Genomic DNA, 11,136 nt, shown 5'->3' with positions numbered 1-11,136 from the left:
TCAGCGTGGAGTTCTTCGACATGCAATATTCAGTATGGAAGCCAGCAGAAGAGTGCGTTGAATAAGACTTAGCATAGAAGCTTGGGTGTGTTGGTTAGATATCGGAGGGAACACAACGCAATAGAAGACTGGGACAAGGAATGGACACACACACACATGAAGGGCGACACACACAGCACTGTGTTTGCATCGCGCTTCCTTGTCTGCATCTTACTTTACGTTGGGTTCCCGACAATTATTGGAGAGTACTTATGTTCTCTGGTATAACCCTGTCGTGGGAACTGGTTTTTGTGAGCACTGTTCGGAAGAACTTCAAGAAAATGGGGGCATTTGAACAGGCTTAGCAAACAAATGACAATCCGCTTTGAGACAGCTGTGACAGCGCCTGCAACATATATTCCCAGTTGAGCTTTTAGGCCAGCGATTCCTACTGGCTTCGCACATGACCGGATTGACAAAAAAAGTACACATAATACGCGAGTATATACCGCATTTGACTCTGTAGCTTTGATGAACCAGGCAGATACACAAATTTATCCAAAACTCCATTGATTCTGTTGCAAAATTATTCAACAAACAAATTGCAATGTTATCCATGTTACTATACGATTGTGGCACTTTACCATTGCAGCTTTCCAGGAGGCACATATAGTGCAGCGTTAGTTCACCACTCGCAGTTAATTGTATGCAGTAGGTTACTCACAGCAACTGACTGCATGCAATGGTGAACATCTTGCATGCTTGCACCGCTGTTTCAGCATGCTGGCTGCTTCCCATACGGCTATCAATTGATGTTCACAAAATTGGGAAGATGAAGAAAGACTACACAGTGCCCTCTGGCCACCCTATACTCCAAACCTCCAGCCAACAAACAAACAAAAGAAACAGAAGTATGCAAATGAATATTATTCCTAATGCAGCTGGAATGGAGTGTAGTTTTCACCAATTCTGTGTGTTAAGTCAATATGGAGTGAGTTAACTCTATAAAGTAGCTTTTCTCATAACAGTTTTCACTCTATTGTAACACAAGGAGTGACTTCATAACATCTAGAAGGAAAAATAGAATCTTCAGTATTTGATAGAAATGTGAGGCTCTACCTTAAAACAACAATAATCTGGAAAAAGAACTCATTACATTCGAAAAAAAAAAGTAGCACAGTTGATCCCCTTTACAAGAGACGCTGATGTAACAGACAAACGGGGATAAGAGGCACCAGTGTGCAGGCTGACATTTGGCCCATCATGCATCAGGCACTCCGTAGATGCGCCTGTGCAGCCGGGAGCCCTGCAGTCAAGCATGCTGAGCAAGACTGTTGACCACTGTACAATGACACATTGCCACAAAATTTCAAAACTTCATTTCACAGACTTCTGCAAAAGCTTCTTACACTCTTGCAGAATTTTTGCACAAGCTTCTCTCATTATTGCGTGATTTTCGTCAGAACATATAAGTGTTGGTTTTATATGTCCCCAAAAACTTGCACAATACAAATAGCATACATTAAAGTCTATCCCTTAATACGTGCATAGTGTAACAATGAAAGGAAACTTGCGCATGGTTTGCTCCGAGCCTTCTCCGTGCGGTGCCTCCTTGAGCCTTGGAGAGCACTGTACAGCTAGAGCAAAGTAGCATCAATCCAGTGTTAATGGCAGGTTAACAAGACAACAAAACTAACCCCCATATTCATAAACACTCCCCGACTCGACTTTCACCCTTCACTTGACAGAGTTGAGCACTGTGCCGCTGCTCGTTTGAAAGCGACGCTGCGCTACTCGAGAATCACAGCAGATTATTGCTGACATGCAGCAATTTTCTCTGCTTAGAGACGGCGCTCCCATCAGCCATCTCAAGTGAAGGTGAAGCGTTGAGTGGAGGGACGTTCTAGAATACGGGGGTAAGATTGGTTGCAAGAACACTACAATAGACACACTTAATTTTTACACTTCATCTATATTGTACAGCTACACACATTCTGCATCCTTATAATGCAACATATACATACAGGCTTATAAAGTAAACACTGTAGGCTGCTCAAATAACACCTACACAAAAAAATTACCCAAAAGTGGCCATGCGCAAAGTACTTTTATTTGAAACTCACAAAACTTTTGCGGTGATGGAGAATAAATAAGACAGGTTACACTTGGAGGCACATGAGACCTTCGCAGCTTTCATAAGTACAAAAAACAATATGGTATGTGTGTGTGTATGTATGCATGAAGCTTCAGCCTTTACATACGGTTTCTTGAAAGAATCGACTATGAATTTTATGGCACCTGTGTCCTTCAGCGCAATTGAAAACCTGCTGATCAGTGTGTGCAATTGTGGAATAGTTACATGGAAAATGGCGTGAAACACATAAATCAAATTTTTCTAGCTAGAAAATATGCAGCTGTGTATACACAACACATGCTGCAAACAGTGGGAGGTGACCACAAGAGTGATTTGAGTGTAAGCGGCAGTATTCCGCATTCATGCACCCCGCCATTTTCAACTGTTGCCCAAAAGCAGCACCACTTCAGCGTGCTACTTTTTTTTACATCATAAACAGCACGGAATACAGCGAGGATGAAAACAACATATGCAATTAAATTTTGAGCACTATTTATGGTGCGCATGATTGATTGATTGATATGTGGGGTTTAACGTCCCAAAACCACTATATGTTTATGATAGACGCCTTAGTGGAGGGCTCCGGAAATTTAGACCACCTGGGGTTCTTTAACATGCACCTAAATCTGAGCACACGGGCCTACAACATTCCCGCCTCCATCGGAAATGCAGCCGCCGCAGCCGGGATTCGAACCCGCGCCCTGCGGGTCAGCAGCCGAGTACCTTAGCCACTAGACCACCGCGGCGAGGATGGTGCGCATGAAAAAAAAATAGGCCTTTGTACAACGACGAATTCATAATTTGCCTTCACGGACCTTCTGTTAGGCTGCACCACATACAGATTTTTTGTGGCTTTCAAAAGAGATTTGAAAAAAAAAAAAATAATAACCGTGTTTACTCTCGTCATGAGCGCACTCACTAAGTCACCCTCATTTCAGTCGCCAAAATTTTGAATTTTTTTTTCTTCCACATATTAAACACACACCTTTTGTTCATCCGCTGAAGTCCCACGGGCTTCCCCCCCCCCCCCCCCCCCTTGCCGCCTTCGCTCGCTGCCACGTGCCATTTTATTTTTGTTTCTATTTGTTCACGGAACGTCCCCTGTTTTTTTTAATTATCCCTTGTAACATATGTGGCATTATCTTCTTCCCGAGGTGCCACAGGTGCTCTGCTATGTAGATGCACCATTAAACTAGTATTTTTGATCAACTGTGCATTTCTGATGTCTACCTTGCAAGTACGTAAAACTGGCATGCTTCTTGATCTACGATACACATGTGGCTTGTCTCACTTTGAAGGAAAAGTTAGCATACAATGGTGTGAATGCTTAGAATTTGAAATATTGAGGCAGCAGCACACCGGAGATGATCATATGGTAAAGAAACAAGTGCTGCCTTATTACTGGCAAGTTGTCACTTATATGTACAAATAAATTTTGCGAGCTAAAAAAAGTACAAAAGCACAGCGAGGCTATGATGTGGTTCAACCTGTGGATTCGCTTCATTTATCACGCCATATGATGAAGCTTCCTTTGGTAAAACTGCTCAGATAAGAAAAAAAGTTTGCTGTCCAATACAGCAACTATACAAAGTGTGCACGTGCATCTCGCAGCGCCTTTTCGTCACTTCCGAAATGCGCCACCAACATGCCCGGGCACCAACCGAATCTATCGCCTACAACTGCCATGTTGTCTCCTCGTGCTTGCACCCGTTTAGTTTTGCCTCACGATGCAAGTTTGAGAAATTATGAGCTGCTAGTGAGGCAAGTTGATTTAGTAGTCCGCGCAGAGGGAGCAGAGCTTAGGGTGTTTCTTCGCTGAAAGTTATAACCTGAAATTGAGAACGCACATTCCGATTTTCCTAAAAGTACCAGCGTATTTGGCTGGTGCAGATTAACAAAAGCTACTTGAAGAAACATTGCAATATTTGCATCTTCAGGTGCAACTTCATTACGGGTAAGTGCCATAGCCAAGTATTTACCTGCAAACAGATATAGCTTACCAAGATACTGTACATACAAACTTGTCCGCAGTTAAAATCATGATGGCGAGGAAGGCGGTTAAAATCGTGATGGCGATCGCGGAGATTTGGCATTGCATTGAAACAAACTATAAAGAATGGGAAACAATATTAGTTCACTTTGAAGTATAGCCGATCGGTTCAAGTTGGGCGTCAGAATTTTTTTTAATTAGTCAATTAATTCTATACACGGTCTCTATCATGTTCAGTGACTCCACTGTACATTAGCGTACAACAAAAGCAAAATACAAAGTGAAAAGTGTGTTAAAGCATACGCGAAAAATAAAGTGATGACTGGCATTACCGCGGCACACACCAAGCAAAGTCGCTATCTGCCTTGTATAATATTTTCCTCGACTATTTCCACAAATTGCAATCAAAGAGGCTCAAGCTCAACATCAGCACTGTTTAAAACACTTGGGGGGGGGGGGGGGCATTGCTACTTTGGTGGCGTAGGCCGTGACAATATATTCATAATATTATATCTCTTGTAAACTTGCCTAGCTCTGCACGACTAGTTTTCGATGGGAGCAGCTGCGCTTCGCACATCCACTCTTAAAATTGTGGCTCGAGGGATTTTGAGCTTTCACTTGTTTTTGGTTTTTGGGCCAGGCAATTTGTAGTGAAAGCAAGATAATAGGCCTTCATAGGTTGTGGCGGGCAGCCGGTGTACGCCGTGGCTGGTATGTGTGTCGCACATCTTGATTACCTGGTCTTGTATCGAGTGAACGAGCGAGGCCTTCCTAATCCAATGAGCTCGTTAGAGTAAGACAACAAAAAACCACAATGCTTCCACATCGTTCACAGCAACAGATGACGAGCCCCCAACAAACCGCACTGCAGCACGTGAGCTGCCGTAGGTACCCAGGGAGTTACCCGGGCATGGCGGGAGAGGGCGACAACGGCAGAAGTGACATCACAAGAACACTATGTATAAAGGGGACATTTAAAGACTTTTTTCCCATTTTTAAACTTCATGCACTGTTCTGTCACAATTTATAGCTCAGAATAGTTGTATTTTGAAAAGGGCACTAATTCATAAGCCCAATGGTTCAAGGATGGGTGCATTTAGGGGGCCCATTCTACGTTTTACTTATGCCCTTCAAGAACTTGCTTACAGGGCCAAAGTCCTGTTTCAGAAAGAACACGCTAGTGCGTGGCCAGCAGTTCGTCAAGCATTAGTGCTGGTGAGATTTGGAAATGCAGCGCATGAGCATCCTCATCTGCTACTTCTCTGCTCATGCTCTCGGGGCTTACTTGCGAGGCACGGTCCTTCGCACTTTTCATTTTTACACTGCAAATCAACTGATACCAACTCTGCCTTCCATTAATAATAAACCAATATTTCATGGTCACGAGGACGAGCTTAAAATGTTTGCTACATCAGACCTGAACAGCATTTTGAGTCATTGAAACTTGCTAGTTGCAGCGAGCATTATGCGAAAAATATGATGTGCTTTACGGTGACAACTTGCAAAACACTGCAGCATCGATTAAAATCATGCATTTTTTGTGCTCACAGGAAATCCCTGAAGCAGGAGGCACTGGGCTAGATAAATTGCGCAGCTAAAATACGGATGCGCTTTCCAATGCTGTCATGCGTACAGGCGGAGAAATGGCAGAAAAAACTGGGCGCACCCCGATTCTATGCGCATGCGTCCCATTCACAAGCCTCGCTGCCAGTTGGCACCACATGGCTCACTGTCCATGAGCTCGCTTGTTTCCTGTAACAGTGGACCATACGGTACACCTATTTAAAAACGAGGATAGAATGTATATAATGCAGCGTCTGATGAAGCCATAACGATGTGTTGCTAATGAAATCTGGAACTCTAGTTAGAACCCTTATTGTTAACCAGCCGACCAACTAGCAAAAAGATTTGCGACTGAAATGATGGCATCTACACCTGCCCTTAAAGGGACACTGAACAAAGTTTTTGCCGCCGAGATTTTCAGCCAAAGCAAAAGATTGGGCCATGAAATTCATAGACAATAATAATTTCAAGCAGAAACTACGAAAACATACTGAATTTAATGAGCCTTTTACAAAATGCCCCGTCTAGCTCTTAGACACGGCGTTTTCTAAAAGGTCGCGACATTTATTTTTCAAGTTTTTTTTTGTTATTCAAGACAAATCTACGGTGCACTGTTCACAGAAAAGAAAATTGCCTCGGTAAGATTTCTTTGCGAGCAGCTTACTAATATTAAGGCAGGCGCGTTGACTCGTGAACTGAAGGATGCGAGTGATCGATCTTGCCTGCTAGTGGCTAGGCGACAAAGGCTTTACCTCATGTCCTGGTGTAGCTAAGTCACGCAAATGGAGCAGAAAATGTGCATTATCATTTATTTCACATAAATATCACACGTATGTGACTTATTGCCGGTGACAGGTGATCAGGATGAAGTCGACAAGTTGCAAATCTGAACAAGAATTCACTCGAATGAAAAACCAACCTATACTCACGTGCACGGTGACGTCGAACACGTCGTCCGTCAATGTTGTCTCTGATGCCCGAAGGAAAAGAGAAGAGGACAAGCGACGGGGTCGTCTCTTTCTATAAAGTCGGCGGCACTGCCAGAACAGCCAACACAAAAGGCATCGGGTTGACATTCCTCCATCTGGGCATCAGTCGCTCCACCCGGGCATGCAGCTGCTACTGGTTCTACTACTATCCTCTTCCCCGTGCCTCTTCCCGACATTGCAGTGTTGCTGCCATACTCGCGAACCTTTTTAAATTAAAGCACGCAATCATGTATTATCGTGCGCCATACTAAACTTAAAAACAGTGCGCCGGTACATGAGATCACGAAGCGCGGTCCACGCTATCACAAGAGCAATTAGAGAAATGAAACAAAGAAAACAAAAATGTATAAAATATTTTGTCTCAATACGATCCGCAATCCAGTTTCCTTCAGCGGCTTTTGGCTCTGTATGAACGGCCAAGCCAGTGCCAAGCCAAGCTTGCGTCCCTGATCAGCTGTTTGTTTCCATCGAGAATTCAACAGTGAACTGGCAATTTGTTTAGATGATATTGCTAAAGGGCTTGAAATTGAATATTTCTCTACATACTACTGCTGTACTTTTCCTCTCTGTTTCCTGATCACAGTGATGAGATTGAAAAGGTTACAATTTAGAAAACAGCAAGTACAGCTCAAGCATTGCTAGTATCGCTGTTTCGGTAATAAAATGTTACAAAGATTTTGCCCCGCGACCTGCTTGCCGTGTTCGAGCACCCAGTAGAAATTTACGGTGCCGCGTTTGAAAGAGTTGAATAAAATTGCAATATTACGAAAGAAAGGCTCTGAAGCAACATCGCATTTTATCAGGCCTACACCTCCCTCACCTAGACGAGTAAAACTCGTCGATATTATTTTGCAAAGCTGTGTATAATATTTAAAACACATTCTTTAGCCCACGATGAATTGTGCTCTCGTGTGGCTTCTCCATTTGGTACTGTCATGTTAACTTACAAAGGCAACTTTCCATATTTAGTCTCTTTAGATGTTGCAAAAGCTTGACACGTGGTGTGTATGCCATACTGATAATTCTCCTCGTAACCTGGGTCCGCCTCTTTAAACAGCGTCGCATTTTATTGTTCGCAATTGTGTTTGTTTTATACTGTAAGCGAGCTGTGTGATTTCATCAATATTCACGAGTGTTCCCTGACTATACAAACACGTGCGTCTTATTTGGTGCGGTGCACGTTTGTATGTAGCAAAAAATGTCATTTCGTCAGCATGTCTGCATACACTTGCATGCCCTGCAGTACGTGTACATAATTAATGCAGTAAGGACTGCAATGCATAGCCTTGCATGGGACATATATTCCATACACCCTCAGAGAAATGTTGTTTGTTATGAGCCTACTGTTTATCATTACATTTTTTTTTTCGTTAAAGTTTCATCTCCATATAAAGCAGCTGTATACAGGCACGAGCTTCAGCAGCTTCCTCGTTGTTCCATTTTAAATAAAAACACCAAGCCTACCCGAATCAATTATCTGTTTGCTATCATTACTGTTATGTGTTCTACGATGTACACAAGGACAGTAGTATACAAAAAATAGGGAGGGAATTGAATGCCCTGCCTGCATGGCTGCGCCGTTTCACAAGATCAGGCGCTGCATTGTGAAGCTTCCTACCGGCCTGCAGAAATTCAAGGGAGCGTACAATAGCGTGGTTCAAGAGGACTTGTGGGGAATACTAGACACACAGGGTGTAAAAGATGGAGTCACTAATCGTTTAAAGGAAATCTATAAAACTAACAAGGTAGTTAAAAAGTGGGAAAAACAGGTAATTAAGCCCACAGTGGTGAAACGTGGACTTAGGCAGGCGTGCCCACTGTCACCCTTCTTATACCTGTGCCACACGGGCAGAAAAAATGGCATTTACCCCCGAATGCCTTCAGATTTATTGCCATTCGCGCGGTGCCACACGGGCGAACAAAATGGCATTCATCCGAATGCCATTCGTATGCCATTCGCCACCAACTGCCTTCGCCAGAACTCAGTTGACTGATAAATGCCTACTCTCAACGACACAGCTCGCGAAGTGCGATTTACCTGAAAGTATATAAAACAAATCATATTGAGCTAAAAATGAAATTTCCCGTCTTTTATTTGCACTAAAGTCTTAAAAAGATGCTTTGAACGTTATACGAAGAAAATAAAATATTGATAATGAAACGCTTGTCAATTTTATTGTCTATTTACGCTGCGGATCTGACTAGTGTTGGCTTAGGTTGCTACGGTCGGCTGCAACGTTGTAAAACAAAGCAAGAAACTAAAACTTAGACAGCGTAATACGCTTATTTCTGCATTTGATGATTATCTGATGTGTATGAAGCTTGTAAATGCTTCTAAATTTTTTTAATTGCTATTCACTCAATGCTCACTTGGAATGCGCTGTGATCGACATCATCAAGTCAAATGTCATTCGTTTTGGACGTGTAGCAGCGCCGGCGAAACGAATGTCATTCGGGAACTGAAGGCCTTCGCCACCAAATGTCATTTTCTATGCCCGTGTACCTACAAGGATGATGTACCTACAAGGATTAGAGGCCAAATTAGAGGCAAGGGGACTTGGCTTCAACCTCTCTTTAGTCAAACAAGGAAAACTTATTGATCAGGCACTACCAGCATTAATCTACGCAGATGATATAGTGCTAATGGCCGACAACAAGGAAGATTTGCAGAGGTTGATGGACATCTGCGGTAATGAGGGAGATAGATTAGATTTTAGATTCAGTTAAGAAAAATCAGTAGTCATGATTTTTAATGATAACAAAGGTAGTGAGCTTAGAATACAGGAAGTCACGCTAGAGATAACAGATAAATACAAATAACTGGGCGTATGGATAAGCAATGGGACCGAGTACCTGAGGGAACACGAAATATGCATGACGACTAAAGATAACAGCAATGCAGCAGTGATGAAAAATAGGGAACTGTGGAATTACAATTGGTATAATGTTGTGAGAGGAATATGGAAAGGGGTCATGGTTCCTGGGCTGACGTTCGGCAACGCGGTCTTGTGCATGAGGTCAGAAGTTCAAGCAAGATTAGAAATTAGGCAACGTGAAATATGTAGGCTTGCTTTAGGAGCTCATGGGAATACACCAAACCAGAGAGTACAAGGTGATATGGGATGAACATCATTTGATGGCAGGGAAGCTAGCAGCAAGATAAAATTTGAGAAGCGATTGAGAGAAATGGGGGAGGAGCGTTGGGCTATGAAGGTTTTCAGCTGCTTGTACATGAAGAATGTCAATACAAAATGGAGGAAGCGAACCAGGAAATTGACTGGTAAATACTTAGAAAACAGCAGGTGGCCAAACCAGAAAGAACTATCGGTTAAAAAGGAACTGCAGGAAACGGAGACTGACATGTGGAGAATTGGCATGATTAAGAAGTCCGCACTAGAGATCTATCGAACATTTAAGCAGGAAATTGCCAAAGAAAGAATCTATGATAATACTCAGGGTAGTTCTCTACTGTTTGAGGCCAGGACGGGAGTATTGCGAACCAAGACATATCGGGCCAAATATGAAGAGGTAGACACAATATGCAGTGCGTGCGAAGAGAAAGAAAAAACTGCCGAACACTTGACAATGCTCTGTAAAGGGCTTCACCTTATAGTTCAAGATGATGGCGCAGAGTTTTTCAAAGCACTGGTGTTTAGGGACAGGGAGGGCAAAATAGACTTTAAGCGGGTAGACTTAACTAGAAGGAGGTTATCTGATTGGTGGCTAAAGTCAAGGCACGATTGAAAATTAAACCCTTCACTTCAAAGTACCCGTCCAACTTTACTATTTAAAGGGGAAAAAATCTAGTGGTTAGTTCACTAAGCATTACGGCTAGGTGACGTTAGCCGCCGCCCGATCTAAAGGGTACGGCCACATCCATCCATCTATCCAGCCAAGAATATGCTCTCTGGCTTGTTGCTCCAGGCCTAGTCAGGTAGATTTTCTGGCCTCACCGTTGAATTGTTTGCTCGGGTTGTGGCTCGCAAACATTGCGGTTTTGGGCTTCGTATCATCTTGTTCCGTCATCATGTCCTCCAAGTGGAGGACATGTCGCAGTGTGAGGAGGGAGTACGACAAGGTGCTGATAGAATGAGCTATCAGTCTTACCAGGCAGGCGGTTGAGAGCGCACCGAGGCAGCTGACGCACACCAGCACTATCCGCTTGCTGTATAATACAGGCTAGGGAATTATAGAAACACAGAGCAGAAACCAACTCTTGTGCCTCTCTCATGCACTCACAAGGCGGAACCTGCTTCGAACACTGAGGACCGAGCTAAGCAACACCATGCGTGACGATAAATCATGGTCTCCTATTGCAATAATGATTAAGGCACGCATGCAACTTAAACCATTGTCACGCAAGATGAATTCACAACACCATCGAAGTGAACCCAAGGCCCTTGCTGATTATTATCTACGGTACTAACGCTAAATTCATGCAGACGTTTAGTTGGCGCTGCAGTAGGCCTAGTTGAAGGAAT

Source organism: Rhipicephalus microplus, chromosome X, assembly GCF_043290135.1.
Source record: "Rhipicephalus microplus isolate Deutch F79 chromosome X, USDA_Rmic, whole genome shotgun sequence".
NCBI lineage: Eukaryota > Metazoa > Arthropoda > Arachnida > Ixodida > Ixodidae > Rhipicephalus > Rhipicephalus microplus.
This window is presented reverse-complemented; position numbering follows the sequence as displayed.